Source organism: Pinus tabuliformis, chromosome 2_2 (genome assembly GCF_031772625.1).
Source record: "Pinus tabuliformis cultivar Carrire ecotype Pingquan chromosome 2_2, CPIR1, whole genome shotgun sequence".
In the NCBI taxonomy this organism is placed as follows: Eukaryota; Viridiplantae; Streptophyta; class Pinopsida; order Pinales; family Pinaceae; genus Pinus; species Pinus tabuliformis.
In genome coordinates this window covers 568,147,489-568,170,142 of record NC_142300.1, presented here as the reverse complement: position 1 = coordinate 568,170,142, position 22,654 = coordinate 568,147,489, and the positions used below count along the sequence as shown (strand labels likewise).

The following is a 22,654-nucleotide window of genomic DNA, read 5'->3' as shown; positions in this document are numbered from 1 at the left end:
ACTTGAAATCATGACTCGCTGCCGAACCCATAGAATAGTGGCCCCCTCCTAGAGGCCAACGACCTAGTAGGAGGGTGGAAATTGAAGCCAATATAGAGGCAAACTAACTCAACCTGGAAAATTTAGGAGAAAAACCTCAATTGAAGCCCCTAATTGAAACAAGTCATCCACCTAGAGGTACATAAAGAAAACATATATTGTAGATAAACAATATTGATCTTGAACACCAGTGCAAACTAGAAAAACTAAGCAACAAGAAGGATACCCTTCAACATAAGATAATTACGAGAATAACCATGAAAATAATATTACCTCCAAAAGGGGGTGACTCTACCCTATGGCTATGGTCGAATTTGCACTATCGAAGATTCCCTACCATCTTGGGACAAGGTATCTAGAATGACAGACTTCCTTCAAAAGCACTTTGGAATTGCAAGCTCACTTCCCCTTCTAGCCCAGACTACGCAATAAAAAATGCCAAAGAAACCCTTTCTCAAGGTTTCACCACCCATGAGGCTCTCTACCACATGAATTTGTCACGAACTCCATGAAAACCAGCCACAAATGGAAAAGGAAAAAACCATAGTGGATTACAAGCACAGAGGACTAAAATCCTAACCACCATAAACTTCCCTCCATCACATTACCTCCATCGAGAATGAGAGTGAAGACAAAGAAAGAAACCTCATTTAAGAAACATAACTCCACACATAGTCCCTCCATCACATAACCTCCATCGAGAACAAGAGTGAAGACAAAGCAAGAAGCCTCATTTAAGAAACATAACTCCACACATACTCGTGCATGGGGGACTTTACCCCCACCTTATTTGTTGTAGAAATTGGTGGGGTGACTCGTACCCAAGAACCTTATGTTTTTTTCTAAAAATAAAATCAATTTTTAGAAAAAAAAAAAAATTAAATAATAATACAAATTAGATTATTATCAATATTGATGGTTACCCACACACATATATATATATATATAATTTAGGGTCTCAAAAAATATTCAAAATTAATACTGTTAGCTTTGCTATGTTCTTTGACATTTGATGGATAAAATCAGGTCAGGTAGTGCTGGTTTGGGTTGAAAAGGGTTTGCAATAGTTTATTTCATCCTTTCCTTTCATTTTCCCTTTTCTCCTTATAACTCCCACACCTCTGTTTCCTCCTTCCCTTTCATTCTCTTTATTCTCCCTATCTTCATTATTGTTGTTAACCTTTATAAACCCCGATAACTTTATAAAACCCCAATAACCTTTATAAACCCCAATAACCTTTTAAAACCCCGATAACCCTTTAAACCCCATATTAACCTATTTTTTCATTTTACCTCGGCACTAAGGCTTTAACACATATAACTATGCACCTTCGCCAATCGCATAACCTTTCGGCGGGCCCTCACCTGTCACGTCATCCAAAGCACATGCTTTAATTCTAGGCCATTTGATCATCCCGCCTTATCATCTGACGGTGTTCACAAGCCCTCACCCCACAAGTTGTGCACGCGATAGCCCGCGAGGAAGGCGGTTTCTCGCCGGACCTGCCTGCCACGCGGTGCATTATCATTGGATCGCTCCTCCATGTACCAATACCGCCTTCTCCTAAAAAGCGGTGCGGGGAAACCGCTTGCCACCCTTCCGGTACGGCTCCCTGCCCATTAAGCCGCAATCATCTCTACCGCTCGTCAGCCGTCCGATCATCCATCCCGCGATCAGATGACCCATGTTCCTCCATTCTTGTTTGCTCCCGATGGCTTCTGTAATCCAATCCCTGCCGTCTGATTTTCCAGATCTAACGGCTAATAATCAACTGCGCCTCTGTGTCTTCCATTGCCTCCTGCCATCAGATCTAGGTCGTCCATCTGAGCCATCCAACGACCAACGTTCTTTCTCGGCTCTTCATCCATTTTCAATGCATTTTTCAGAGTTTTTGGCTTGTCCCATGCGCGCGAAGAAGGAAGAGATGATCCGGTACTCAGTGCATTGAATCCTCATTCAAAGAGCAGCACGACCAAGGATGAGAAGGCCGATCCTCGAACAGTTCAATGACTGCAGCAGTTATTGAAATTTATTCAGATAATACTTCACTTGTTCAGGAAGGACATCAAAGTACTAAAAAGGCCAATTTTGTTCATTTAAACACTCAGCTTGTAGCAGAAATCCATATCAAATTTTAAATGCGGTTGGTGGTCAGTTATGACCCCTCCATGCATAGGTTAGCAGAGATTTTTGTGAACAAACTCTATATATACCAAAAAGCAAGATGTAATTAGGTTGATAAATGTTATTCTGATTGTAAAGTTCAACTTTTGGAGACTACAACTATTGTTGATACCTGCAGCTTCTGGTCTTCATTTCCAGCTAATACAAGCTTCTTTTGCTGTTGTTTTCTCACTTTCCACTTCTTCTTCTTTGTTCCAGGCTGTGCTTGTATGCATTTTTCATTTGCTTTTGATGCTTAGCAGTAGAGGGGTTGTCATCCCACCTCTCTGCTAGAATCTAGTTAGCATTATCAAATATGTATGCAGGTTTCTATTGTCTTAATGCCAGAGAGCTGTCATCCTGTCTGTGCATTAGGAAATAGAATTTACAAACCTTTTAACTGGTTGCAGTTGGCCATCACAGGGTCCTGTGTATCTGCTAGTGTGATCAGTGTTCTCCATCATCACATTTCCCTTAAAACTATGAGTAATTGGTGGTCTAAAGCCTTGTAGTCTAGGGGTGTTCACCCATGTTTGGGGTTAAGCATAGTAGAAGTGGTTAGCTGGCTTGAATATGCAGCATTTCTTTCATTCATCCACCAATTTTCTAACATTTTTTTTCAGTTTGTAATTTTCCCGAGCATCTCTGATATACAACCTAGGAGAGTTTCTTGGGGTGATAACATTAATTTGTGCCATTGCTGGGGAGAGGAGAATTGAAGCTCAGCTTCCTTGGGAAAATGATACAGCTTCAAGCTTTGATGATAGACAAGGTTTGAACATAGTGTCTGGTTGTAATCATCTATCTGACGACTCCATTGGAGGCAGACCATCCTTTGGCGACTCCACATTGAAGTTTTGGCTCAGTTTGTGAGACATACTCAAAGAAATCCTTAGAAATCACCTGTTGAATCAATGCCTGACCCTGAGAGGACTTTCAAATCGAAGAAAGCATCACAGAAAGGGGCATCAGGATCAGGCAAACCTAAAAAATCTCATACATCTCTAAAAAATAAAGTTATTGCTGAAGACATACAGTTTGAAGATTTAGAGCACAACTCTGTTAATAAGGAAATTGCTTCAGAGATTAATTAGAAACTTGTGCAGTTAGTTCCCCTTTGAATCTCAGTCCAAAGAAAGCTTCCCATTTAGTTCAAAACATCCCTTTATTTCTGCCATCCATCACATTATTTCATGCTATTCAATCTGCCAGTATTCTTCCAAATACTTCAGTCATGGCAGGACAGCAAGCACCTATGAAGATTGAGAGAATTTTTGCTGCTAGATATGGACCTTTAGTCTTGCCTATTCCTCTAAATCCTATGCCTGTGGGAGAATATCAAAAATATATGCCTAAATTCATTGGAACAGAGGGAGTAACAACAGAAGAGCACCTAGAATCTTTTTACAGTTATGCTGATAATTTAGATATAAGTGAAAATGATGTGTGGATGAGAGTTTTTGTCCAGAGCCTTGATGGAGAGGCTAGGAAGTGGTTTAGAGAATTACCTCAGAGATCTGTAACTAATATTGAAGCATTAGATGATGCATTTTTGAAGCAATGGGGAGATAAAAAAGACTTGTTGTATTACCATACTAAGTTTGGTAATCTGAAGAGGGAAAATGGTGAATCTTTGCCTGATTTTAATAAAAGATTTAATCGAATGTATAGTAAAATACCAGCTGAGGTAAAGCCTACTCCCACCTCTGCCAAACTAACTTATGCCAATGCTTTGGACTTTGATTTCTGCCTGTTATTGAGAGAGAGAAGGTGTGCCACTCTAGCTGATATGCAGGATGCAGCATTAGAAGTGGAATCTAATATTATGGCTGTAGAAAATTTCAAAAGTTAAGCTGACAGGAGGAGACAGAGAAATCAGGTTTCTACTTCTACTACATCATCTTTAGAGCCTAAATTAGACAAAATGACTAAGATGATAGAGTCATTGGCTGCTGAAATTTCTAAGCTAAAGTTTGAGCAGAATTCAGCAAAAACAAGGCAGCATAACATATTTGCTCCAAGAAATCCCAATCCTTTCAGAAGAGCAAATGAGCAGTTACAAATTATGCATAGCGGTGAAGAATCAAAAGAAGATCAGAAAGTTAAAGCTCCTTTCCAAAATGTAGTCATGGATGAGGAACAATTTGAAGAAGATGGGGATGAAATTCACTACATGGAAGATAAAGGCAGCGTTGCATTTTTTACTTTGGCCACTTATGAGGAGTCTTTGTTGCAGGAACAAGACAGTCAAGAATGGGATAGAGAAGTTGTCCTACAAACTGAACAGAAGCAGAGATACAACCTGAGGTCAAATGCAAAAAATGTCAATGAGAATCCTGCACAAAGAGTTGCTGTCTAAACAGAACCACATAATATCAAGCAAAGAAGACCAGCAGCTGATCCAGTCATCCTCAAAGCTCCAGTTCAAGACGTAAAAAGTTCTGATAAGTCATCTTCTTCTTTCAGCTTTGAGTCAGAAGTTCAGAAATTGAAAATATCTGTGCCTCTGGTTGAGTTGGTGAAGAGTGAAGTATTTAAGAAGCCTATCCTTGAAGCCCTTGAGCTAGAAACCAAACAAACCTCCACTGACTCTATTAATTTGCAAGATGACAAGCCTACCATTGTGATCAGCCCTATGATTGAACTTGTTGATAATAATTCTCCATCTTTTTATGTCTCATTGACCATTCATGACAAAATCCTCCACAATTGCCTGCTAGAAACAGGGGCTAGCCACAATTTAATGCCTAAAGCTGTCATGGAAGAGTTAGGCCTTGATATCTCTAGACCCCATCATGATTTATTTTCTTTTGATTCAAGGAAGGTGAAATGTCTTGGATTGATCAAAGATCTGGCCATTATCTTAACTCAGCTGCCCATGAAGAGTATGATGATGGATATTGTGGTAGCAGATGTCCCTCCTAAGTTTGGCATGTTGTTGTCCAAAGGGTGGATTAAGAGACTAGGTGGCACATTACAGAATGATTTATCTTATGCCACTGTCCCAGTGTTTGGAGGAGAAAGTAGAAGATTGTATAAAGAAGCACAACTGGCATACATCATCAGTGATGAGAAGAATCCTACAAATCATCCCATATATGCAGTGGACACTGATTTTGGAGCTTGTATTCTCCAAATAGAAGAGTTTCAGAAGGCTTCAATGCAGATCAGGAAACCAACAGTTCAGGCTGAAGAAGAGCAAGGAAGTTAAGTTTGAGAAATGTTCTTTGATGGAGCATGTTCCAGAGACACTGCATGAGCAGGGGTGGTGCTAGTGTCTCCATAGAAAGAAAGCATTTAGCTGTTTTTTAAGCTGGTTTTCCAAGTCACAAACAATATAGCAGAGTATGAGGCTTTGTTGTTGGGCCTTAATTCAGCAAAAGACAGAGGAATCAAGAATCTAAAAGTGTTTGGAGATGCTGATTTGATTATTCAGCAAGTAAATAAAACATTTCAAGCAAAACACCCAAGGCTGAAAGCATACAAAGATGAGGTATGGAAAATCAAAGATTCCTTTGAAAATTTCTGTATTTTATATATTCCTGGAGCCCAAAATCAGCTTGCTGATTCCCTTGCTGTGTCTACTAGTTTGTTTATCCCTCCTATGCCTCCCAGACTAGTGTATGAAGTCCAAATGAAGTATAGGCCATCCTTGCCTGACAATGTCCACCATTGGAAAGTTTTTGAAGATGATGATGAGATAAATAGGTTCCTTCAAGTCATTGATGAGTTTTCCAAAATGCAAATTGACCAAGAAAATGAAGCCTTAGAAGAAAGCCACCAGCCCCAGCTTAGAAATAAAATTGGTAAAGACCGCATTGTTCAGATTCCTAGCAATCATATTCCTAAGGGTCTAATTCCTCTTGAAAGACTGTTTGACCAGAATGATGTGCTTTACAAAGCTACCCAAAAAGAAGACCAATCTGCAGTCTGTAAGCATGATATAGGAAGTCAAGATCAGCCTAGGTATGTGAATTTGTCCACTCATTTGTCTACTGATCAAAGTGCTGAATACTGCAATTTAATGAGGCAATTTGCTGATGTGTTTGCCTAGGAGTATAGCGATTTGAAAACATATGATAAGAACATAATCCAGCACAAAATCCCTCTGGGGAAAGACACAATACCATTCAAACAGAAGCTAAGACCAATAAATCCTACGCTTCTTCCACTGCTTGAAAAAGAAATTAAATTTTTTTTGGCTTCCAAGATCATTGTTCCTCTTAGATATTCTAAATGGATAGCCAATCTAGTAGTGGTGAGGAAGAAAAGTGGAGAAATCAGACTATGTGTTGATTTCTGAAACTTAAACAAATGCTCCAAGAAAGACACTATCCTCTACCCAAGATGGAGCATTTGCTGCAAAAAGTTTCAGGTGCCAAAGTAATGTCTTTTTTGGATGGGTTTTCAGGCTTTAATCAGATTGCTGTGCACCCAGATGATCAAGAAAAGACTGCATTCACCACTCCTTGGGGCACTTTTATGTATGCCAAAATTCCTTTTGGGTTGATGAATGCTGGAGCCACCTTTCAGAGAGCTATGGATATAACGTTTTTGGAAGAGAACGATAAATTTGTTCTAATCTACCTTGATGACATAACTGTATATTCCAGCAGCCATCAAAATCATTTACAACATTTGAAAAAAGTGTTTCTAAAGTGCAGGAGGTTTGGAATTTCAGTCAATCCCAAAAAATCTCAATTTTCTTTAAATGAAGGCAAGCTGTTAGGACATATTGTGTCTGCTGCAGGTGTTCGAATTGACCCAGAAAGAGTCAAAGCAATTCAGACTTTGTCTGTCCCTAGATCAAAGAAGGATATTCAGTCATTTTTGGGCAAAATAAATTTTGTAAGGAAGTTTATTCCAAATTTTACTGAATATGTGAAGCACATTACCTCCATGTTGAAAAAAGGGGCAGAGATTAGATGGACTCATACAGTAAGAAAATCATTTGATTCCATCAAAAAAGCTATTATGGAGGCTCCCACATTAATAAGTCTAGACTACAGCAAGGAGTTCCACATATTTTCTTTTGCCTCTGAAGACACCATTGTAGCAGTTTTATTACAGGCAGATGAAGAAGGTTCAGAGCATCCAGTGGCATTTTTTAGCAAGAATTTGAGGGATGCTGAATTGAGGTATGATATCATTGAAAAACAGGCATATGCTCTTATTAAATGCTTGAAAGCTTTCAGAGTTTATATCTTGCATTCAAAGATAATTGCATATGTACCCTCGGCTACAATAAAAGATGTCTTAACACAACTTGATGCTGATGGAAGAAGGGCAAAATGGATTGCAAAGATAATAGAATTTAACATAGAGCTGAAGCCCACTAAACTGGTCAGAGGTTAGGGGCTTGCCAAGTTATTGGCTGAAGAAAATTGCATGCCTTTATATATTGATTTCTTGTGCACAATTGTAGAAAGTGGTTAGACAAATGAAGAAAAGGAAACAGCTGAAACAGAGAGAAAGCAATCAGTGGCCGAGAATCTAGCTTCTTGTAATTGGTATGTTGGAATAATTAATTTCTTGCTGAAGTTAGAAATCCCTTTAGGCTTAAGCACAAGTCAAGCCAAAATTTTAAAACTCAGGGCAGCTAAATATTGCATCAATAAAAATCTGCTCTACTGGAGGGATCCATCTGGAATATTTTTGAGGTGTCTAGACAAAGAATAGTGAAAAGAAGTTATGCAGCAGTTTCATAACAGCGTGTGTGGAGGGCACCATTATTGGAAAACTGCAACCCACAAAATTCTCAAAGCCGGGTACTATTGGCCCACTTTATTTTTTGATGTATTTGTTTTTATTAAATCTTGTGACAGGTGCCAAAGATTTGAAAGAAAATAGTAGTTGAAATCCCTGCCCTTAAAACCAATATTTGTAAAATGACCTTTTCAGCAGCGGGGCTTGGATTTCATTGGAGAAACCAATCCACATTCCAGTGGCCAACATAGATGGATATTAGTAGCCACTGATTATTTCACTAAGTGGATTGAAGCAGTCCCTACAAGGAAGGCTGATCATAATGTGGTCATGAAGTTTTTGACAGAGAATATCTTCAACAGATTTGGTTGTCCACATAAATTAATAACAGATAATGCAGCAGCCTTCAGGGCAAAAGCGCTGGTGGAAATGTGTGATTCAATGGGTATCAAACTTGTTCATTCCACCTCATATTATCCACAAGGAAATGGTTTGGCTGAATCCTCTAATAAAAGTCTGATCAGGATAATTAAAAAGTTGTTAGAGGACAATAAAAAGAATTGGGATTCAAAGCTCAAGTATGCACTGTGGGCTGACAGAGTGACCATTAAGAAATCCACAGGTAATTCTCCTTTCAAGCTGGTGTATGGCACTGAAGCTGTATTTCCAATTCAGCTAACTCTTTTTGTGGCAAAGTTCCTTCAAGAAGAGCGGGATGAGGAAGAAGACATGGCAAAGAGGATCACTAATTTAGCAAAAATACATTAGATTAGAGAACGGCTAGTTGAAAAAGCTGTAGCACATCAGAGAAGGATCAAGGAAGCATTTGAAAAAAAGGAAAAAATAAATAATTTTCAGATTGGTGACTTGGTTTTGAAATGGGATGCACTAAAGGAGAAGAAAGACAATCATGGGAAATTTGATGCTTTCTGGATAGGGCCTTTCAACATTTTACAGGTTTAAGGGAACAACACCTTCATACTGAAAATTATGGGGGGAGAAGCAGTTTTTGATGGCCCAGTTAATGGGCGGTTTTTAAAAGTTTATGTTGTTTAAGGTCTTTGGCCTTAAAGCTGTAAATATTGTGTTTTTATCAGTTTTAGTATAGATGCAGTAGACTCCATGCCCAATGGAACACTAGGAATTTTGGCTAATGTGTTTTCAGCTGGAAAGGCAGTGGTCTGCAAGTTCTTGAGACTTCACAGGGAGGATCTCATCCCTAGAAGGAGCCAATGTTAGCTCTGCTATGTTCTTTGACATTTGATGGATAAAATCAGGTCAGGCAGTGCTGGTTTGGGTTGCAAAGGGTTTGCAACAGTTTATTTCATCATTCCCTTTCATTTTCCTTTTTCTCCTTATAACTTCCACATCTCCGTTTCCTCATTCCCTTTCATTATCTTTATTCTCCCTATCTTCATTATTGTTGTTAACCTTTATAAACCCCAATAACTTTATAAAACCCCAATAACCTTTTAAAACCCCGATAACCCTTTAAACCCCATATTAACCTATTTTTTCGTTTTACCTCGGCACTAAGGCTTTAACACATATAACTATGTGCCTTCGCCAATCAAATAACCTTTCGGCGGGCCCTCACCTGTCACGTCATCCAAAGCACATGCTTTAATTTTGGGCTGTTCGTTCATCCTGCCTTATCATCTGACAGTGTTCACAAGCCCTCATCCCACAAGCCACGCACGTGATAGCCCACGAGGAAGGCGGTTTCCCGTCGGACCTGCCTGCCACACAACGCATTATCATTGGATCGCTCCTCCATGTACCAATAGCGCCTTCTCCTGAAAAGCGATACAGGGAAACCGCTTGCTGCTCTTCCGGTACGACTCCCTGTCTGTTAACCCGCGATCATCTCTGTCGCCCGTCAGCCATCCGATCATCCATCCCGCGATCAGACGGCCCACATTCCTCCATTCCTGTTTGCTCCTGATGGCTTCCGTAATCCAATCCCCACTGTCCGATTTTCCAGATCTAACGGCTAATAATCAACTGCGCCTCTGTGTGTTCCATCACCTCCCGCCATCAGATCTAGGCCATCCATCTGAGCCATCCAATGGCCAATGTTCTTTCTCAGCTCTTCGTCCATTTTCAATGCATTTTTTAGAGTTTTTGGCTTGTCCCATGCGCACGAAGAAGGAAGAGATGATCCGGTATTCAGTGCATTGAATCCTCAGCAACTTTATTCAAAGAGCAGCACGGCCAAGGACGAAAATGACGATCCTCGAACAGTTCAATGACTGCAGCAATTATTGAAATTTTTTCAGATAATACTTCACCTGTTCAGGAAGGACTTTAATGCGGTTGGTGGTCAGTTATGACCCTTCCACACATAGGTTAGCAGAGATTTTTGTGAACAAACTCTATATATACCAAAAAGTAAGATGTAATCAAGTTGATGAATGTTATTCTGATTATAAAGTTCAACTTCTGAAGACTACAACTATTGTGATACCTGCAGCTTCTAGTCTTCATTTCCAGCTAATACAAGTTTTTTTTGTTGTTGTTTGTTCACTTTCCACTTCTTCTTCTTTGTTCCAGGCTGTGCTTGTATGCATTTTTCATTTGTTTTTGATGCTTAGCAGTAGAGGGCCTGTCATCCCACCTCTCTGCTAGAATCTAGTTAGCATTATCAAATATGTATGCATGTTTCTGTTGTCTTAATGCCAGAGAGCTATCATCCTGTCTGTGTATTAGGAAATAGAATTTACAGACCTTTTAACTGGTTGCAGCTGGCCATCACAGGGTCCTGTGCATCTGTTGGTGTGATGAGTGTTCTCCATCATCACATTTCCCTTAACATTGTGAGTAATTGGTGGTCTAAAGCGTTGTAATTTGGGGTGTTCACCCATGTCTGGGGTTAAGTATAATAGAAGTGATTATCTAGCTTGAATATTCAGCATTTCTTTTATTCATCCACCAATTTTTGAACATTTTTGTTGAGTTTGTAATGTTCCGAAGCATCTCTGATATACAACCTAGAGAGTTTTTTGGAATGATAACAAATACATCGAAAAAATATTTAAAATTTAATACTATTTTCTCAATTTAAATAAAAAATAATAAACTGTAATGCCCCACTTAAATCTTATCCTACAAATTTTGTTAATATTTACATTATCTGAAAATATTGAGAAATATTGGTCTAATATAAATTTATCATTTCCATTATTCAAATTCCCCACTTACCTTCTCAAATTGAATATTATGTAGGATATGGTCTCCTTCCATTAGTTCAAAATATATGTATTCATTTCACATTCCCCAATGTATCCTCACATTTACTTGGGAGAAGACATAGTCCTCTCCATCTTATCATCAATATATATTTATTCATTTCACATTCCCCAATGTACCCTCACATTTACTAAGGAGAAGACATGGTCCTCTCCATGTAAGTACATTTCACATTCCCCAATGTACCCTCACATTTACTTTGGAGAAGACATAGTCCTCTCCATCTTATCATCAATATATATTTATTCATTTCACATTCCCCAATGTACCCTCACATTTACTAAGGAGAAGACATGGTTCTCTCCATGTAATTACACTTCACATTCCCAAATGTACTTTTCATATTTACTTGGGAGAAGACATGATCCTTTCCCATTAAATTCTCAATTTTTATTCATGTCACAATTCCAAATGTACTCCTAGTTTACTTGGGAGAAGAGAAGTCAACTAAGGATGGATGAGAAGTTAATGACATTAATGAGAGGTGGTTGAGAAGGAGAAATGAAAGAGGGTATAAAAAGGGAAGGGGGAAGGAAGAAAAGGGGGGGTTGGAGTTTTGCTTAGGATTGTGGGGGTTGGTTGTGATTGTTTGGCCTTGTCATGATTTTGGGAGACCTTGGAAACCTGTGGAGGTTTCTTGGGTTTGAGAGGAGGAAAGTATCATTATCTAGTTTTGCACATTCTTCTTGAGGACACACTATATCTGGTTGGACTTGGGCACGAAGGGCTAAGGAACCTGTGGAGGTTTCCTGGGCTAGGAATTTATTTCCTAGTTGGCTGGGAGGTAAATCCGGTTGGGTCAATGAGAAGGAGCATTCAACAGGAGCTATAAGACAAAGGTATCATCATCAACCACCGGAACAGGTATTTTCCATGGACCACTCTTGTTAAGTCGATATTAATGGAATGCTCACCTTAATTTATGTTGCTTATGATAAAGTGATAAGATGTTAAATGTTTAAATCTATGTAAGAAGGTCAGCAAGTTCTTTTTTTAACAATAGGAAAATAGATATGTTAGTGTATAATAGATTGAGACTCTAATAACAGGAATCAGGACGCTTACACATGGTATCAGAGCTTTGGTTCAAAATCTGGACCCGAAGCCCACTAAACCCACAATTTATACTTTCCACAAGTCTCCTTGTCATTTGATGCGAATCCCCACCCATGACTACTGGCCTTTACTTCTTCCAGAAGCCCATATTCCATTCGCATTTAGTTTGACTTTGCCATTTCCTCCAGCAATCTGATGGCTAGTCTGAGAAGTTTCTGTGTTTTATAATTGATTTTTTTTGCGCTAGCCAATTATCTGAGAACAGCATACGGATTAGACTCTTTGCAAGATAAATCTGGGCATGTGCGGTTCATAGAGGGACCAACAAAGTCTAGCAGAGGCGGTCAACAGTAAGCTGAGCTTCCCGTCTTTTGTGATTTTATTTTACCACCGCTGAGTGCTTAAACTTGGCCACAAATGCCTGGAAATTGAAATATTTAGAGCGTAATTTGGTGGAAACTTAATGCCAGCGTTAATGCATCAGGCAATTGGTATAGCTACTATACTACAAGGCTCTGAATTGGAAAGCCGCCACAAGAATTTTCTCTAATTGTGGATTCAGGAAGCACTGTTACATATGTTCCCTGTTTAACCTGTACACGATGTGGCAATCACAGCAAGTATACATTGGGTCCACATCAAGGGAGTTTAAAAGTGAGACTAATGTCTACAGGTTAAAACTCATTGTTTGGTGAAAATTCTGCCTAGATTCCGTAAATAATAAACAAACTGACTTCTACTTGGCTAATTCTATCCATCATTGTCGCTTACCAAGGTGTAGAGAGAAATTTGTTACTTGAGAAACAAATCATTGTATATCTACATCCAGAACATAGTAGCTTTCCATGGACTTTCACTTGTTTTGTGCAGTGTTGGGTTGTGATGTCATAAAGAAGGCATTGTTGCTCTGAGCATATGTTCATATTTATCCTTGATGTCTCAATTAACTGAATCCTTTTGAGCTACAGACTATGAGGAGGAAGTAACTTTTACGATTGGGTTACAAGAATAAGCGAGAAGCAAGCTTTTATTATCATAATGAGATTTAGCGTCAATGGGATCTTGACTGCTTGTAGTCTTCGAGTTCATTCGGTCAATGATTTATTGTTTTGCAGTTTACGCCCATTCCTTAGCATTGGATTTTGTTAAGTTCCTCTAAACTCTTTGATATCTTCGGCCGTCCCAAAAGCTGGTAGCGAGGTGTAAGTTGTAGCTAGTAACGATTAAATCCCAATTATCCAGATTTGATGAAAGGAAATGTTGAAAGTTAGTGCCGTAAGAAGAAATTCAGGAGTAAAAACTAAATTCCAGACGACCTTTTCATGCACATTGCAGCCAAGCACTTTGAGTTTGCCAAGTAGGTTACATAGTGTGTTGGGTTAAGTTTCTGTTTTAAATGGAGGGTGACAGGCGTATTATTCTAATGCAAGCCACTTTTATGCAGCATATACTTATTATTTGTGTTGTAGCCATTTGTATGAAGTGGATTATGATAGAGAAGTTGCTGGAGACTCATTTAATATTTTAATCCATTCAGAAGAGAATATGTACCATTTCACTCAGTTGTTTATATATATATAAAAGAAAATCAGAGCAAAAATTAAATTCCAGATGACCTTTTCATGCACACGCAGCGAAGCACTAAGAGCTTGTCAAGTAGGTTACCTACTGTGTTATGTTAAGATTTTGTTTTAAATGGAGGTATGTAGATCAATGCTTTCATCAATGTGCTAGAATATGAGAAATTTCCAGCCCGGAAAATTCTGTTCATACTCTATTCTATTTTGTGCTTGAGTAGCCATTTCAGAAATTTTCAACATGTGGAACTCTGCTTTTGAATTGTGTTTATTCTACTGGGTACTTTATTGCAGTTTAATTCGGTACTCGGCTTGGTACTTGATAGGTTTCCTGGCAGTGGAAATTACAGTGAGTTCACTTTACTCTTTGTCAATGAAAAATTGAGATTTATGAAATGCAACACTGTCTTTCTAATCCAACAGAAACAACATAACATGAACAAGATTCTGATAATGGTAAGTGCTAAGAAGCAAATATAAGAGACAATGAGATATACCTGTAGATTATAACCCTTGTGTTGATAACTTCAAAATAGAGAGCAATATTCACAGGCCTCTTGGAGGGAATAATCTCCTTTGATCAAAGCTTCAATATAGTAACATTCCTTTATCAAACATTACATACAGCTGCCCCAGTGGTTGTCATCCCCATAACTTTTGCTTGTCTTAGAATTTGCAGGTATAGCTTACGATCAAGTTGAAGTAACCCATCACAGACTTCCTTTTATATCTCAGACAAGCGATGCAGTTCCCCTTCAGCATTTTCATTGGCTCTCTGCAACCAATAATTATGAAGCCCGATCCTTGATTTTTTTTGGTAACAGCCATACATCCTCGGAACCAAGGATTCTTTCTAGAGAAGATTTATTAGCTGGATTTGCAGGCACAACTTCATCATCATCAGCAGGAGGAATAGCAATAGACTCACCTTTATCATCATCAGCAGTAAGAATAACTCTAGGTTCACCATCCTCATCAGCAGTAGTAGGAATAACATTAGGTTCATCATGATCATCAACTTTTCCTAGTGAAGAGAATGCACTATAAACTTTCATTTCTTTCCAGAGTCTTTTCTATAATTGACCTTGTTGAGTTTACTTTGCTCTTGCAATGCAGAAAGTAAATTGGACTACTCATATGACTTGCCAAATCTGAGCACAAAATAATAATTCAAAAGAAAACATATGTTTTATTCAACATAGTCAAGCCACACAATAAGAACAAATACTCGTATGTGAAGAGGAAGGAAAGGGAAACTTGCTGGAAGAATTATTTAACCCAAAATTGCGGCAAAGAGAGGTGAAATTGGCTATCAACCTATCCTGGAGCATAGAAATAACAATTAAGCATAGAAGTATAGCAATAAGTTGCCATCTAAATCTGTCTGCTTAATGCTCTGGTCATAGACTTGAAGCATAGACAACACCCGCCTTCACAATGGAAAATTACCACATCATTAAAGTTGAGATTGGAAGGATTTTCATCCATGTTATACCTGCTCTTGTACCCACACCTGCACATAGCAACACTTGCAGAACTAATTTTTATTATTTTCTGCTATGTTGATAGTTGATTTCTATGACCATTCAATTCGATGTATTTCACCCCCATTTTATTAAGTGCTAATCTGCCCATCTTATGGTACCATCCTGATTATCTTGACTTGATGCAGTACCTCACTTAGCCACACCCCCAAAGCATTTTGGCATATTGTTTCCCCCCCCAACATTCTAAACTAGCTACTGTTATTGATCCTCAATCTGATACCAACAACCCAACCCTGTGAAAATTAGTTGTGAACCCAAACACGCAATTTAATCACTGATGCCTTCTAGAGATGTTTATGTTGACATAATCTCCTTGCTGATTGCGAGAGCATGTACACTAACAATATAGAAAATTTATGAGTGAGAAATATAGACTTCTGCAAACAAGAAAGACCATGTCAACCAAAAGTCAAGGGTGGAATTTATAGCAAAAGTTCTGCAGTTATGTTTAATCCATAGTACTTTAAGCTTTGGACTTCGCTGTTAGATTCTAGATAATAATAACTGATCCCTTCTATATTTACATATACCAGGAAAGTAAAAACAAGCAAATTCTCTATCATCTCTGCTTGATGCTTATTGATAGCACTGACTTCTCAAGAGTCAAACCATATAACAGAGTTCAAAGACTTGAACCACATTATGAAATGATCAAAATGAAGGTATAATAATGCAATAGCTTATATTTATGTTGCAATATGTAATAGTACAATGTCTTCTACGCCAAGAATCCAAAACACGAGAAAATTAAGGGAGCTACATTAACCAAGAAGCCAATTTCAGGTATTTGTGTATTTGACTACCACTAAATCCTTAGCAACGAAATATTTCAAGGAAAGGCGAGTAGCCAATTCTTCTTTTGTTGCTTTGTGATGGGTACCCTCTCATTCCAAACCTAGGAAGTTCATTATCACCAAGTGAAGTGCAAAATTGCACAAAACAAAACCTGCAAATGCTCTTTCTGGAGGAAGATCCTTGAATCCCTTGTTTTCTTCGTTGACTTGCATCCGCAAACAAACTGCAAGCACAGCTGACCCCGTGCAAGATAGAACTCCTGAAAGAAAAGCATTGAAAGGAAATGATCCAACTATTTCCATGTAGACAACCTGCACAACTGCCATGAGAACTGCGTAGACCACATACAGATCGATGATCTTCAACTTGGTAGGAGTTGCAGAGTATGCAGATCGAAGGGATGCAACGAGAACTTGTGCATCCTTAGCTGCTGAGGTTCCCATTTAACATTTTACATATAATGCAAGTTTTCAATTCTAATGCATTTCAAAGTACATATGATGGTACATACTACAAAACAATATGGATTTTGGATGTAATAAGTCGATTTGAATTAGAATTGTCAAGTCAACCTAACTCATGTTTGACTTGGGAGTTTGAGTCCTCATTGCGACTCAAATTGATGAGTTTGACTTAGGATCGAATCATATTTAGAATCAATTCGGCTCTGCTTAATTTCCTCATAGAATGGAATTAGACATAGTCTTTCACTTGTAGTCAAGGAGGATGGTGACACTTCAAAAAAAAAAACAGGATACTTTTTCCATATTGATGACCTGAGCTGCAGGTAAATTTGGGTTTCTAGCTGGACTAGAAGAGATATTATTTCAAACTTCCAAAACATTTGCCAGGTAACACTTTAATAGCTCTTTGTGTAATCAGCGATGGAAGGAACAATGTACATTGATTAAATGAGTAGAGCCATGACTCCATGGACCACCAATTGGCCTGACCACCCATTATGTCTTGATCTGAACATGTTATTGGCTCAATGTCAAACAACTTCCCTGAGACTATAAAATTAATCGACATTGGCATGATCTGTTCACTTCATGGCATCCAAATCGTCATAACTTATGGAAGATGAGCAAGAACATAAGTTATTGTTGACAGACACCCAAGAATTTTAGTGCCAGATTGAAAATTTTGGAAAGCTCCTCCTTTCCTGCTATATACATGCAATTCTTGCTATGACATTAGATACGTTGTTCCATTATTATGCTTCACTAATTGAGTGTTTCTGATGAAATTAATTATGTAGTTAATGGATATTTGCATTTTTAATATTTATGCTAGTTTCGTTGTATTAGCTATGTCTTTAGTTGCCACTAAAAGCAATAATAAAATGGCAGAATTTTATGGATACATAGTTATAAAGTAATGGTGGTTCGTGATGAGTCCTGACATGGAGTAAGGTATACTTGCAAGTATGAAATTCCAGGAGAGTGTAAACGTATATTGAATATTCATTTTCTCAAGGGGGTTGCATGTGGAGTGGGTCTAACCCTTAATTACCCTGAATTAGCAAGTTGTTTCCGTGTTTACGGCAACTGTCCAATTGTGAAGCAATCAGTGCATGCACAATCAATTTACAGCACTAATCGTTTTTCACTGCTTCCACAACCAATGACAAATGATAGCCACTTGTTTGACATTCTTTGTGGCTGAGACGCAAACACTCTGTTTCCATAGTTTAACTGCATATTATGGCACATATGCATTATAATAAGGGTTAGAATTTGTATGATTATCTCAGTGGTTGTTCAACACAGATATGTTTCATATATTTAATATATGAGCTTTCATGGGCCAAGACTTATCTGTTTTCCTTTGTTGTCTGCAACACACATATACAACAGCAATGAAAGTGCCCTAAGGTATGATTTTAAAACTCTTCTAGTTTGTCAGGATTTTGTCTTTGTATTATATTTGGCCAGATTGCAGATAAGATAAGATAAGTACATTAATGTCCACAAAATGATACATCCCGTGTGAATACAATGTGGGAGTGCGAAAGCAACTCCTAGGTAACACTGGAAGCAAGATAAATAAAGCTAAAGAAAAGTACAGCATAGATAAGTATTTAAGTATGCCAATCACTTAGTCTAACCAACACAAGTATATATATCGCAGTATCATAGGTGTGGTGATACAAAGTGAAAGTTTAAGACTGGAAAACTGGATATTTCAATACAAAGATATATGAGTTCCACACATAATCCAATCAGTCCCAATCCTCTTTCATTCCATCTTAACTTACATTAATACATCCTTGATGTGTATACTGAATTCCGAAAGACAGTGGAGTCAAAGTGCAAAATCCGACCTTACTATAAGCTGCCCACCTCACTTGGACCTTTTTCAACGAATGGTGTGGGTGACCTTGATGAGTGGAGCAAGGTCCCAACACTTGATCAACTTGGATTGTCGACCAAAGGTCAGGTAGGAAATTTTTATTATCATGTTATTTAGGTATAAAATAAAATTTCACTTATGAGGCTCAATAAATGGAAATATATATATATATATATATATATATATATATATATATATAGATATATATATATATATATATCTATATATATATATATATCTATATATATATATATATATCTATATATATATATATCTATATATATATATATATATATATATATATATATATATTATTCTCTAATCAGATAAAATAAATTTATGGCCGAAAAGAAAATGAAGAGTTGCTGAATTTAAAACTTACCTTAGATTCAAACAAAATGGCTGCATTTTGCCATCTTTTTCATGACGTCAATAAATTGCCATTTCTTTGTTCCACTGCCAATCCTTTGGATTGAGGCTAGTGAGATCCTCAATTGTTTTTTTTTTTTAATATAAACTTTATTAGAAATTGGAAGAAAGGAAACAATGAGTAGTACAAACCTTAGAGGAAAGCATGCAAAGGGATATAGGATATTTATTCCATGGCCATTTCTTGAAAATGTTAAATTTTCAAATAGAATTTGATTCTTTCAAAAGAAAGTCTATGTTGTATATGTTTTCCCCTCATCTTTTCTTTTACTGGAATGATTTCAACTTTCATAAATATTTGCATATGCTTGCATTTATTTCCTTTTGATACTATTAGTGATCAAGATCAAAAGAACCAACCTTGCAAAAGACAATTGTATTGTCATTCAGTGCAAGTGGCCGCATAAATCTATATGTTATCAATCCTATAACAACTGCCACGAGGATCCAAGAAAGACAAATGAAAAACATAAAGATAAAGTTCTAGTTTAAGAGAGCTGACACCATTATGTAATGCGTATCTTTGATCAAATAAATCAACCTAAATTTGGGTTAGTAGGCATAGATGACAATGTTATGGAAATGGCAACATTGCATTGGACTAGAGCGTTAGCGTTATTCAACATGGCAGTAGAAATGTTATGACACCAGCACTGGCCAATACTATATTGGCATGAATCGTTACACAGTCTGGCGTCTACATTTGTATTGACAGAGTTGTTACCTGTGTAGAGAAGGCCCAAGTAGTTACTATTCAAAGGAAATCCTACGTTAGTCTTCAGACCTGTGTGGAATGCTACATAGATACCAATGAGTACTTACAAAATTCCATTAATAACCCTGAGGCAGAGGAATGCATAGTTATGAGTTACGATGAGCTACATAATCTTCCAAATAAGCGAATCTAGAATGGTTGCAAAAGTCAGACTGCAACATGTGTTACTTAATTGCACACTAAGAATGGGGCAGTTACAAGAATAACGAATTCAAAGTGTACAAACCTGGGCATATTGCTAGGGAATCAACAACACAAGTCAGAAGATACCAGAGCTATGCATTATTGTTCAAATTAGACCTTCTTTCCAAGAACAGTATGCATTAAGATTATGCCTTGGAATGCCAGAGTAGAGAATTTGAAATATATCAATTCAATTCAAGAATAATAGCATTCATGAACAGATAAATACTATCCATATAATTGATTAAGAGTCTAAGGGTTAAGTGAATATGTCAAAGAAACCATGCAATATCAAGAAAAGTGAAGTTAACAATAACGAGAGTTGTTCTAGGCAGTACAATGATAGAAATGGAATATCATGGATCTAGTAGTGAAGATCCATCAAGGTGACACCTGAGAGCACACAGATATGTATATATCACTTGAGAATAAAAATCCATGATAGTATTGATAATGAGTAGTACAGACATATCGACTCAAAAGTAGAGTACACCAAATCAAAACCCTAGGTTGGGACAATAAGATACACAATGCTGACTTGAGAGATGTGATCTGAGAGCAAGGAAATCACCTGTATACAAAGCAACTCAATGAGAATCAAGACCTAGGTAGAAAAATCATGTGAGACCTAGAAAATTGGTACATTAAGGTGGTCATGGAGATTTGTAATATCCACTGAGTGATCTTACTTGAATAGAATAACAATGGATGGAAGGAAAATGCCTAGGAAGAAGAAAACGAGTCAACGATGGTCTTTCAAATATCAGAAACTATGAACATGCCTTGTATTAGACATGTGGAAATTGAAGCTCAGGTGTTAAAGAAAGTGTTTTCCAGGCAAAAATTAATGGGGCAACATGAGAGTTGGTGGAGACAATCCTGGAAGATGTCACTCTGTTGAGCGCAGGACTAAGCTTAAGAAGACCCGTCCTAAATCTCAACCTGGCAGAGATTCATAACCTGATTGATGTATGGTTGAGTTGATAAATGCTAAATATTTTTATCAATAGTTGTTTGATGTTGGTTGTAGAGATAGGGAAATAACTGAATCAAACTCTTTCAAGGAATATTTTATGTTAATTCTTATTTCTCTCCTGCATTGTATTCTTTTCTTGTCAATGTTTGAAAGGATTTCTCATGTGGATAAGACACCATTGTTGGCCATGAAAAGATAAGACACTAAACCAAGAATGCCAAAGACCGCTTCATTATACTACTATTTGTGAGGGGGAGGACAATGGTCCTTCTTTAAAGGAAAACAATGCTTATGCCTCATAGTTTATGCCCCTCACAGTGATATGACAGAAGAGAAAACGTATTGGTGCATGCAAAGCAAGCTTTCCTCAGCTTGCAAATGATTAAAACTCTTTCAAAGACCCATCCAATTGTGCCATATTGTTGGGAAATCACAGTTTTATGATAGTTGGAAACAAATGCTGATTTGAGGAACCGTCTAAAGATTTGGGATTTTAAAATGGAAGCTTATTTAGTTAATAAAAGACCAATGAAAATATTAGAATACACTCTTACCCTAAAAAAAAAAAAGCCGTGAAAAATAATGTGTCTCTAGTTTTGGATAAAAGGACCCTCAACTTTCTTCACAACTTTTGTGGTCACTGGCCACTTGTGAAAGGAGTAGGCACCTTTAGAGATGCAGTGCCATTGGGAAGGGAAGTACTAATAACAACAGGGCAAAAGCAATTATTCCATTCATTTAATTATTTCTCATTTGTCTGGTCATATTGTGAGCTGCATTATATATCATGAAATTGTTTTAGTACTAGTAAACAATGATTAAATATATAATAAATTTGAACCTTTTGGCATTCAGAGGACATTTCTCTCAATTTACAAAAAAATAAAGTATGAAAATCATGTTGGAAATAGTTTCTGAAGTTTTGAGTCGTTTATTTCCAAGATTAACTAAATGGGTTTGAAAGATGAAAAACCATCAAATTGGAAGAGTGCGACTTTTATATTCACTAAGGTTTTAAAGAAATTATATGCATAAAACTTATACTAACACCTTCTAGTGAATTGATAGTGCACTAATCCGTTGCTTGCCATTATTTTGGTTTGATACCACCTTATAGGATATCCGGGTTCGAATGCTACTTTCCATGATGGATAGTTGAATCTATTTCAACTCTAATTGTTATTGACGGGTTCCACAATGATGTCGCATAAGCATTTATGATGCCCCCTTTTAACGTAGATAGCCACCTATGTTAAGGTTCTATTTTGCAGTTCCATGTTGTTATTTATGAACATTATACACATTTGGTTGGACACGTGAAAATCAATTGATGGATTTGGTATTGATGATGGAAATGTTGGATGTATGACCAAATGTGTGACTTACTTGGTTACAATTTATCTAGTGCATGACTTGTCAGAGTTATTGTTGCATCGTATAGGCTTATATAGATATGATTTATCTAATCAATGACTTAGTGAAATTATGATTTATCTGATGTAAGATTTATTTCCAGTATAAACAACATAAATTGACACGTGGACACTGGGCTTAATAAACATGATGTTTAAGATCATGTATCTATATCTATTTTGTGGTTGTATATATGCATGGATGAGAACTAAACTACAGGTTGGAAAGAACCGTATGATAACCAAGATCTACTATTCCATTGGGGAAGGTTGAGACGACCAATGAGGAAAGGTACGATGTACATTGTTCTATTACATTTGGTATCTACTTGATATGCACTCTTATGACATGAGTAAAATGCAAATGACAGGTGGCAAGATGACCTGACTG

At 37.4% G+C, this 22,654-nt stretch overlaps 1 pseudogene; it reads right to left on the bottom strand.

The window, feature by feature from the left end:
* Positions 1-16,222: 16,222 nt before the first annotated feature.
* On the bottom strand, positions 16,223-16,576 carry LOC149193938 (dolichyl-diphosphooligosaccharide--protein glycosyltransferase subunit DAD1 pseudogene; annotated as a pseudogene).
* Between the last annotated feature and the right edge of the window lie 6,078 nt (positions 16,577-22,654).